The sequence below is a fragment of the Columba livia genome, chromosome 14 (assembly GCF_036013475.1).
Source record: "Columba livia isolate bColLiv1 breed racing homer chromosome 14, bColLiv1.pat.W.v2, whole genome shotgun sequence".
Lineage (NCBI taxonomy): Eukaryota > Metazoa > Chordata > Aves > Columbiformes > Columbidae > Columba > Columba livia.
Window position 1 is genome coordinate 10,541,085 of NC_088615.1, and position 10,455 is coordinate 10,551,539.

The 10,455-nt window shown below is 40.0% G+C and overlaps 1 long non-coding RNA gene across 3 annotated transcripts in view; it reads left to right on the forward strand.

Annotated features, from left to right (window-relative positions):
- LOC135575417 (uncharacterized) overlaps positions 1–8,578 on the forward strand; it is a 32,291-nt gene extending 23,713 nt beyond the window's left edge. Inside the window, exons 2-4 of one of the 3 annotated variants that reach the window (XR_010466152.1) lie at positions 1,156–1,291; positions 7,048–7,201; positions 7,280–8,578. This is a non-coding gene — a long non-coding RNA (uncharacterized LOC135575417). Of the gene's footprint in view, positions 1–1,154; positions 1,292–7,047; positions 7,202–7,279 lie in introns of those variants that run through there. The other 2 variants (XR_010466151.1, XR_010466150.1) reach the window with 2 other exon arrangements.
- Positions 8,579–10,455: the final 1,877 nt, after the last annotated feature.

Genomic DNA, 10,455 nt, shown 5'->3' on the forward strand with positions numbered 1-10,455 from the left:
TCGCTGTGTCTCCAGAGTCAGTGCCATGTGAGGACTTTCTCCAAGGCAGCCAGTTTTCTGTCTGCATTGCTGATTTGTTCATCTGCAATGTCTTTAATATGATTAATGTAGAGGGTTTTTCAAACTGATCAAGACAGGCCTGGTCTGCCTGTAATTTCAGCTAAATTACTGCGATGTTCAATTTCAAACATACCTTTGATACGGTAATAGAAAAAGCTAATTTAGCATATTGCACAGACTTCAAGTAAAGTGGAGGCAATACTGAATATTGATCAAATACATACACAGGTAGCAATATTGGGGGATAGTGATAAATATTTCTGTAGAGACTGAGTAGATTTATTTTGTTATCCCTCTGCAAGCTTGTACCTTAACTCCTAACACCTTTAATTAGAGCTGTTCAGGGCAGGCTTTCAGCTTGCTTCCATTGTGTTCCCATTATGAATCAAAAGTTTATTTGCTTCTTTGGTTGATGTGTGGGAAATAATGATATGGCATATAAGCTCACAACTCGCACAGCCACCATCAAAATGCCACGGTGAATGAAACTACCCATGTGTTATGACCTTGATGTACAATTTAAACAGGTGATTTTTCAAGCCAAATAAAACCTTTCACATTAGGCAGTAGATGAGCCACTTGTATGTGCTACAAATGCAGCTCCCCTCTCTCCTAATTAATAATACAAAATAGTGGTGGAATAGATTTATGCTTGTCAGCAGAGCAGTTAACTGTCACGCCAGTGATGAGTCAATGGCTTGTTGTATCCTAAGTGCTGATAATACCCAGATCTGGGCTGGGCACTAAGCTGTGCTATGGCCATTTAGTTTTCACACACCATTTAGTTATGCTTTCATTTCAGATTAATCTCTGTTTTTTTCCCTTTTTATTTCCATTTTAGTGCAATAGGCTCAACAGTGACCCAGGTCACAGTGTGAGAACTTGCCATCACAGGCTGGACTTCAGCCATGACTGTTTCTGCAGTTTTTGGAGAGAAGGATGCCTGGCAGAACCAGGGGAACAACCATGTCTACATGATTCCTGTTGAATTTTATGAATTATAGACTAGGCAAATTTTGGAGCATGCAACAAAAGGGTCAGACAGCCCCAAAGAGACAAACATTTCACTGGTCATCTTGTATTTGCGTTTTCCAGGAACTCCATAGTGGTGAACGCCCCCTTCTGCCACAACAGCAAAGCTGAAAACCTTTGTGTCATTTTTACTCTTGTCAATGCACTGCAACCTGTTTGGAATGGAAAAGTTTGCAAAGGTCACTTATTTTCATAACAGGTATTTCTGATATGTTTTCTGAAGATCTATGGATAAATATAAGAAGGGTGCATTAAAAAAAAATAAAATATTAACCAAGTTACTGGAATATTTAAAGTTTCTGTTAACATGTCTAAAAGCAATAGAAATGACATATACAGTTTGAAACAGGGAGGGAGCAACAATTTTTTTTTTAAAACTAGCTGCAGAATGTTTGGATGGAGGGGATGCTGAAAAAGCAAATACTGGAAGAGGAAATCTGGTGTATGTGTAGATTAAACTGACAACACTGCAATACCTAGCCTGCTCCTCTGAAATATTAATGATTTATCTTACGTACAGTGGCAGGAGATGTTACTGGAGATAATTCTGACCATTTCTTTATCCCAGTACTGGAGCAAACAGCTGGCAGAGGTCCTGAGCTTGGTCTTGGCAAAATGGCAGCAACATTGTCCTTGTTAAATGGGTGGAGAACTGAGGTGCTGGCAAAAGTGTGTAGTTGTCTGAAAGTGCCACCAAAGAGGTAAGGGAAGGCAGGTCCTGCTTTGCTTTAAGCATCAGGTTGTCTTTCCCTCAGGCACTGCCCTAAAATTGTGTAATCTATCCAAAACTCCTTACGTTGAACCTGTTCTGAGCCCAGGGGAGCTGAGCTTGACTTGCCTGTGGCCAGTTAGAGCTGGTTTATATTTCCACTACCCGTCACCCTTTTATATTCTTTGTTCATATACATAAGATAATAAGGCTGAAAGAGGAAAATGGGTATGGTGATAGAGAATATATAAAGAGTGCAGATGATGCTAAGTAATGGCCGTTAAACTACATAATAAATCCTTGGAGATAGTACAAAACCTTTGCATCTGCTCACAAGGTAGAATTATTTCATTGCTTCCAGGCCCTGTAGGTGGATATATAAGTCAGTGCATCAGCATCTTCAGGGACACATCCATAATAAAGATAATACTAATTTTCATAGCAATGTTTTTTCCTGTCAGCCAAAGGTAATTAAGTGGTTAAAGGAGAACTCAGTTTGCTACCTAATGTAAAAAATAACTCATGCGTTTTATGTCTCCTAGTCTTCTGACTTTCCCCAGTGTCAGGCCACATTGGTTTTGCATTTACTATAACCACCTCTCAGTAGATGTGAGATAGAGCATGCTAAGTGTGGGGTTTCTAATCACTTTTCTTTTGTGTCTGATGTCCCAGCTATCTGGGGACGTTAGACAGGATCAGATCATGGCTCTGAACTAATCAGATTTAATGTAAAAGTAAAAGAATGGATCCCAAATGAGGTGGAACTAACAAATTAAAATAATAATGAAATTAAATGACAGTAATTGAAAAGGTTTCTAATGTCTTAGATGCAGTACCATAACATTCCTTTACTGTTTATCCAGCCTTGAGACCAATTATTTGCTTTCGAAAAGTTTTGTGAAGGTACATAGATTGATGTAACTGGTGTATTTTCTGTACCCACTCTATCTAGACTAATGGAAAAGTTGTCATGGAGAGGAAATTGAGTTGGTGTTGGGGGTTTGTGCTTGTGCTCTGATCTTCAGGAAGCTGTAGGAAATCTCCAGAAAATTAATTGTTTAGACTTGAAAGTGTTCCGTTAAGCTGAGGTAATGGGCAAATTTGGCATTCTTCAACAACGATCTCAGGTTTCCTCCAAATCTTACTACACTAATCATTATTTCTGCATCATTCAGTCCTGTATTTTCTAAGCTTGCAGAGCATATACTACCAAATTACTGCTGTAGTTGGCGAGGCCTCATAGCAGAGGTAGGTACATTTTAAATTGCAGTAAGTTTTGCAGTGTTTTAAAAGAGAATATCATCCCAGGGTGATGAGTTCCCACCTCCCCAGCAACAGAAAGGTTGTTAAAAATCCCCGTAAGAATAAAAACGTGTGTTGGAGCTTAATTTTTAATGTTATTTATGTGTGTATATAAAAGGGAATTTTAAGCCTTGTTTTCTGTCTGGGTCCTCATGAAGTCCATTCTTCTGAGGACCACGACCCTCCTGTGCTGCAGGACCAGTCCCTCCATCACTGAGGACACGTCCTGTGATTTCATATTCCTTCCAAGCCTTAGTGTCTCCCATATGTAGGAAATAACTTCCTTTTCTTCTCTTTATTTGCTTTTTATGCTTTTAACAGTGTCTTAGTGGCAGAGAAACCCATGGAAGTAAAAGCTCTGCACAATAAGGCTACAGCAAAATACTTGATACCAGGGAGGGATGAATGAGACCTTGAAATTACAGCCTGCAATATATGACTCAGTCCTGCTCATGGGTACTAAAGACATTAATTTCTGAATACTGTCTGCTTTAGTAGGTAATTTTTGTGAAATGCCTGGAGAGGCTGGTGCATTTCACCATATACTATAATGAAGTATGGCAGGTTTTAGAGAGATGAAGGACTTTGCAAAGGTGCAGCAGCCTGACACCAGGATTCATTTTGAGCATGAGTTGGTTCCTATTTTATCTAAGCCTAATTCCGTCATCCTTGGAAAGGAGGGTGCTTGCTTTTGATGGTGAATCTTGTTATAAGTACTTATTTGGCATGCCAGTGAATAAGAAAAGCTATCATGATTTGACATGTGAAACGTGAAGTCTCAATTACTTTTATGTTGTTTTTCCTTCTGTAGATGGGGAGTGAAAAATATATTTTAATTAAAAAGTGAAATATGATATCCAGATCTCAGCATGCCTCGTGGAGAACAATCTGAATTTTGGAGTGCTTCATAAGTCTTGGAGCCGAGCTTACATTGCACTTCACAGGCATGGGCAGCAGCCGTGGCTGATAACACTGACTGATTTATTTGGCCATTATCTGACAGTTTCTTTACTTAAGGGAAAAGGAGCCTGTGGATTACATCCTGCATATTTAGATAGCTGTTATTGTAGAGTTCCTTTATGTATTTTATATATACATATATGTATTTTTTTTTTCCTTGCAGACCTAATTTTTTAAGGAAATGAGGGTAATGAGGTTGTGCTTTCTACTTTCCTTCCTCACCTCGTGCCCAGCCACTTTTGAATCCCTTGACCAGCCTCACTTGAATTTTCACAGAATCACAGAGTATTAGGGATTGGAAGGGACCTCAAAAGATCCTCTGGTCCAATCCCCCTGTCAGAGCAGGAACACACAAGACAAAGGCTCAGAGATGTTAAATCTCTGAAAATGCTGCGCCAGTCACTGGTGAAGCAAAGATATTGCTCAGGTAAAATAAGGAAAAATTTCATTATTATGTGTTTTTGCTGATAATGCATGAGTTATTATTTGGCATCTAAGATGGACTGGCTGCAGCAGAAGTTCTTGACCATGCAGTGAGCCAAAATAAAGCCAAAAGCCACTGAAAATTCAAGCACATTTCTGAACTTGTTGCGGTGCTAAGGTAGTGTTGCCTCTCTTTTAAGGAGCTGACCCTGTATCCACCATGTCACTACAACCGGGCGGGATATTTTCCGCTGACCAGAAATACAAGCAAATATGATCTTTTGCTCAAATTAATGCCTAATTAAATAAAAAGGATAATTCTTGGTATGTTGGGCAAAAATGTCTTCTAATGCATTTTGAAGAGCTATGTCTGAAAAATAGAGAGTGTTTTCCTTGCTTGTGTTTCTTGATGATCATTAAAGGTGCCTCATTGTTAATAAACAGTAACACAGTCCTTCAATCAGTCTATGTGGTATAAAGACCTTGGCTCCTCCTCCATTACGGTAAGTGGACTGAAACTAAGGCTTTCTATGGAGCTCCCTCTAATTTCCAGATGTAGCACACCACCAATAAAGCAGTATTTTTTTTTCTTAACAGAAAATTCTGTTTACTCAACACTTTGTGAAGTGAGCTGTGTTGAAAGCAAACCATCTTTAATATCTAGCTCATAATGATGCTTGCACTTTCCTTTGAATGCTCCAGCTGCTGGGGGCTGAGGTCACTGCATATTGGTGGATACTTCAGCTGGTGCTTCTTCAAGGCAGCGTCACTGAGCAAGCTTAAATTTAGTCCATGCCTTACTGAATAACACTTGAATCATAAAATCCTGTGCTATGAGATTGGCAATCACTATGCTTGGTGGTGCATGGTTTAAGCAGTACCCTGTGTATCTAAAGCTGTCAACAACTTAAAAAGGAATCAAAATGACAAAAATATAGATGGATAATTATGCAGTATTTTAATGGAATCATAAAAAATTCATTATATTATTTGCATATGTTGCTCTCTTGAAGAAAAAGAAAAAAAAAAGACAAAAAATATTTTTTTTAAAAAAATTCTACCTCTGTTAAATTAGAAAGATCTGCAGAATTTTTTGTGCTTTGCTCCACAAATGACCTGTGGAAATTCATGGCATAACAACCTAAAATCCCGGGGATGTGAGGACCGCAGCAGGCGGGAGGTTCAGGAGCAAGGAGGGGGAATGGGGTCCAGCAGATTCTCACGTGGGCTGTCAGCCCAGGGTTTGCTCCCTTTCCCTGCCAGGGCTGGAGCTGGTGGAAGGATGTGGTGGACATGGTAGAAGACATCTGCTCCCAGTCCCTGTCTTCCTGCGGTAGGGATGGCTGGGGGACCTCAACCCCTTTTCCAGACATATGGAAATGGGCAGGACTCACAGAAATATGGGGTTGTGTGTGTAGGCTTTGTGTTGAGTGCTGTTGTGCAGATTTGGTGTACATAGCATGTGCTTTTAACCAGGTTAAGGGGTTCATGATCGAATAAATAGGGTCTTTCTACATTAGCCCTTTTGGCACCTTATGTCTGGTTAGAGCTCATAATAATTGTTTATTTAATACTTTGTTTATGTCACTAATCATCTTTATGCTCAAGGAACTGATTGTATTTAAACCATGGGAAGTCAACGAGTATTTTATTAAGGCCAGAGTTTATTAAGGCCAATTTCATTAAGGCCAGAGTTTTAATCCTTGCCATCTAAATCTCTGCATTTGAGTAGAAACTTCTCTAGAGCTTGTTACTTTAAATATGAGAGCAATGGGTGAATCTTACCAGTTGCATCATCCATTATTGTATTTGGTTCTGAGGTAGCTGCCATGCTAGAAGGACTGTTCAAATAAATGGTCATTAAGTATGACAGTGATAATGGAATGTGCCCTGTGAAAGTATCTAATTACTGACACTTCGAGGCTGTATCAACAATTTGTTTTGAAATAGAATATAATTAAATTCTTTTGCTCCAAGTACATCCTGAAGAGCAATAAACTTTCAGACTTCAAATAACAAAGAGTGAATAAAGGGTTCCATGTAAAGATGATTTTGAACATTTTGAAGATAATATTCTTGCAGAAAAATGTATGTCACGACTACCATTCTTGAACCTGTTTGCTGGGATCTATTAAAACCTGTTGATGGTTATGGAAATGAAAAGGAGGTTCCCGAAGGAAAGGAAGAAGATGAGAATAGTAACAGATGCTACAGCACCACTGAATGCTTTACTGTTGGCTGTGGAAGACATCTAGAGCCTGATTTGAGCAGTAATTGCTTTATTGGGTCATAGCTTTGAAAAGTAACGTGGCAAAATGAACAGATGCATCTAATCTGTTATTCAGAATAAGAATGATCATAGATGCTTCTAAGTGTGGAAGTTCATCATTGCAATTTGTTGAAACAGGCTGTGAAACAAAAATACGAGTCAGACTGCTAAGCAATAGTTAGCATTAACTGGACACTTGGAAAGGTGTCTGCAAACACGTTTGATCCAAATCTAGTAGTTTTCCACAAATCTGAGTGTATGAGTATCACAGGTACCAGCTTGTATTTTGCAGGTGAGGAAGCCGTGGATGAGGTGGTAGGAACGTGCCTGCCAAATCACAGAATCACAGGATGGTTGGAATGAGAAGAGACCTCTGGAGATCCTCCAGTCCAACTCACCTGCTAAAGCAGAGTCACCAAGAGCAGATCACACAGGATCGCGTCCAGGTGGGTTTGAATGTCTCCAGAGAAGGAGACTCCACAGCCTCTCTGGGCAGCCTGTTCCAGTCACACTTTTCCTAATAGCAAAGCAAAGCCAGAAGGGGACCCAAGAGGAGCCCAGGAGCTGTGAACCCATCACGTGCTGGGTGTCCCTTGAGCAGTGGATGCTGTGTGTGTGGGTGCTGGCTCAGCCTGGGACCCTGCACCAGGCAAGAAGCATCTCGCTGTCTGGTCATGGTGACAACAATGGAGGCAGATAAAAGATGTCATGACGTTTTCTGTCTCCTGATATTTGGTCAGGAGTGTCCAGGAGAGAAATAGGCTCTAGAAGTATTTTGAGGGGGGCCTTTCTAGATCCTAGCACTTGTATCATTGTCAAGAGTAAGAGTAAAATTCAGAAAAGAAAAGATGGCAAAGGAAACAAAAAAACATTTTCTACATTGCATTGCTTGTAGCTTGCTAGAGCTCCTCCCTCTTTATCTCTTTATCAAGAAATCTAGGTTGCATGCATTTTTTTTTAAATGTTGCTTTCATCTACTAGCAAGAAAACTTGGGAGTAACGTTGTCTTATCTTTTTTTTTTTTAATTAATTAGAAAATATATAACCAAGCAGTATAAAACAGCCAAGAATGTCATCTCTCAAATATCACAGACTTTAATAAAAATAGGAGTGTCATCATTCATGACCATGCGATGTTTACAGCTGCTGCTTCTAAAGTGCATTGTGTTTCAGCATCCACCTTGGCTTGTCTTCATTCTTGCTTTAACCTCAGTGACTTTGGCACAGTTATTTCAGTGTTGAACTTCGCCCATTTTATCTTCTGCAGAATATGAAGTCCGCTGCTTTCTTATCAAATATGAATCTGTGCACAACTGGGCAACATAATGCTAATGGAATCGATACAGCAAAAAAGATCTCACAACCCCTCTGTACTTTTTACAATTTACTTTGTTCGTCACCCATTAATTCTTATATTGATTTTGCTATAAAATACAACTGCATTCCTATCACAGCCCAAGAAAAAAGCACATTGATTATATTGGAACAAGGTATGTTGTAAAAATGAAATGCCTAAAACATTTAAATGTAGTAAGCTCTGCTAAAGTACATAAATCACATTGTTTAATGTTGTAAATGAGTGGTGCTGGCTTAAACAAGGGAAAAATATGGTGCCATAAAGCAATTTTGACACAAAATAACAGTCTCTGTTTCTCTGTACCTGTCATTTTAGAAATGCTATCAAGAATGGTTACGGTTGTTTGCAAGTGGGAGGGGGGAAATGTTCTCAGTATCCCTTTTAAAAAGTTCCTTCAAAGTCACTTTGTGAAATTGACAACAGTGGTGTTATACCTCGCTATAAATAAAACCTGATTATTACTGTGTCCTGTTTACTTTTATCATGCACACATAAAAAACTTTTTGATGCATCATTACTAACGATGGTTTCACGAGCCAAAGTCGCCCCAGGTGTTTGAATTTTGAATATTGATGGGGGGGAACTGCAGCTGCTTCCCACCACCTTGGTGACCACAGCCTCTGCTGAAGATCATGGACACGGTTCCCCCATCCTAAAGGGAAGATGGTTCAAAGGGAATTCATCTTTCTGCACCACTTAGAGTTTAACCCTGAGTAGAGAATACTACTGATTAGGTATAAATCTGCACTGTGAGAGTGTTATGGCAGTGAAGAATGAAAAAGGAGAATTCCATGATGATTATAAAACAGGTGCTTTTTGTCACCAAAATTTGGATTGAAGAAATCTATCCTAGTTGAGATTCCCATAGTGCTTTGGAGCTCTGGTCATGATCCAGGGCTCCACTAAGCCCAGTACAAACCCAGGAAAGCCTCTTTGGAGAGCCCGCAGTTAACAGAGGCAACAGCCAGGCAGGGCTGGGTGTGGGTTCAACAGAAAGAAAGGGAGGACGGGGTAAGAGGATTGGGAGCAGCTTTAATTGATACATTTAACAGCTTAAAAACCTAAGCTCTTTCCAAGGTTTTCAGAATCCATGGAAATAGATTGGACAGAAACAAAAAAAATAAAAGAAGACGGAGGCAGGAAGAAAGCAAAAATGAAGGTGATTAAGGTGGGTATTGTGCATTTGTTTAGCATTTAAGCTGGTCAGAACAGGGGCCTTGCCTTCCCTCTCAGTGCTGTGTCTACGCATGATGCTACAAAGTCATCCCTTGTGCCAGATTTTCTTGAATGAGCTTGGGAAGAGGGAGAAGAAGAATTAACTCATCTTGGATTAGAGATCATAAAGCAGGGATGGGACTGTTGTTTGCGGTCTAACCCTCGGATGTGTGCTTCTCTTAGTTCTTGCTTCATATTGCTTGATACATTCATCTTTTTTATTCAGCTTTTCTTGTGTGTTTTTCTCACCTGTGAATCAGAGAAGCTGCTGCAGAATCTGGGATGGCTCTGTCAAACTTTGTTTTATCTGTCAGCTAAAGCCTCCCTGCTTCCAGTTACATCACTCTAAAACCCAGCAAAACTCAAACGACTGTAAAGAGGTTGCTATAGACTTCGCCTAGCGAGAGCAGAATTTGTCCTGTTCTTCTGGAAAACAGAGAAGCAGAGGATTTATTTTAGGCGATGTGAATATTCACTAAAGCTGCTAAGACTCTTCCCACACGTGGCCTCCCCCAGGACAAGGCTGATGGAAAAGAGACTGGTGGCAACCCCTGGCTCAGGCTGCAGCACTAAACAACAAACACTGGGGGAAGCCAGCACACCTAGAAAATGTCCTGGGTATAAGTCCTCTTTTTTGGAGAAGAGAATATTATCTGTAGGGAGGTGGCAGACATGAGACCGACTTTGCTCAACAGGAAATGTGCAGCTGCAAAATTCCAGTTAATTCCTGGGTGCTTTGTTATTTGAATTAATTAGCCCCAGTTTTTCCCGTGTGGCTGACAATAGTTTCTCCTTTAAAGTCATAAAGTACTCACCTGATGGGAGGTTGCTCTTGTCCCTATTGAGTCAGCACTGTTTTTTCCAGTTCTTTGGGAAATTGCACTGTTGGCAGAACACAGGTCTGTTCTTTCCATGGGTCTGTAGGGCAACGGGACTTCTTCCTTGCTCACCTCTGCCCTCTTTCTTCCTCACAGAAAATGAGCAAAATTAATGGAATTACTTTAATGTTGAAAACTCCATGAAACAGATTCCTGTTCCTGCAAGAGGGAGCTCCACTAGGCCAGTGCTTATCTAAAAGGTCAGCTCCAAGGCTTTTCTAAGTTAATTATTAAAGTAAATTATCTCAGG